The sequence below is a fragment of the Fukomys damarensis genome, unplaced genomic scaffold (assembly GCF_012274545.1).
Source record: "Fukomys damarensis isolate Sample0158 unplaced genomic scaffold, DMR_v1.0_HiC HiC_scaffold_39, whole genome shotgun sequence".
NCBI classification, from domain to species: domain Eukaryota; kingdom Metazoa; phylum Chordata; class Mammalia; order Rodentia; family Bathyergidae; genus Fukomys; species Fukomys damarensis.
In genome coordinates, this window is record NW_022900951.1 from 14,521,450 (window position 1) to 14,521,908 (window position 459).

The 459-nt window shown below is 67.8% G+C and overlaps 1 long non-coding RNA gene across 3 annotated transcripts in view; it reads right to left on the reverse strand.

Annotated features, from left to right (window-relative positions):
* Positions 1 to 201, reverse strand: part of LOC104875905 — a 7,802-nt gene extending 7,601 nt beyond the window's left edge. For all 3 annotated transcript variants that reach the window (XR_002026012.2, XR_002026011.2, XR_002026010.2), the window contains exon 1: positions 89 to 201. This is a non-coding gene — a long non-coding RNA (uncharacterized LOC104875905). The remainder of the gene's footprint in view (positions 1 to 88) is intronic.
* Positions 202 to 459: the final 258 nt, after the last annotated feature.

Sequence of the window (459 nt, forward strand, 5' to 3'; positions counted from 1 at the left end):
CCCCTCCCCCCCGCGTCAGCTAGCGGTACGGCCCCGCCCGTCCCATCCTCCCAGCCCAGGTTGCTAGGGCCTGGCGGGGCAACCAAACCTGGTGTGTGAGGAGGCGCGTCGCGCGTGTGCGCGCGCAGGCCAGTTTGTACACGAGACTAGCATTCTTGGACTTCGGGCTGTCGAGAACGCGCGGCGCGGGCGGAGCGCGCGAGCCCGCGTGCATGGACCAGCATTCTCTTAGCATTGGCTCCTACCGAAAGTGGGCGGGGCCGAGGCGGGACCCGGCGGGACCCGAGGAGCTTCTCTATTGGTCAGAATGGGCAGGCCGGGGCGTTGCAATTAGCAAATTAGGCTGCGCGTTCGCTCCTGAGAGAGGGCGGGGCCGGAGCTTTCGATTAGTTGTCGCTGCCTCTGGGGAAGGTATAGCGGCGACGGCGGCCTCCGGAGCTGCGGGGTCCCCGGCTGGAA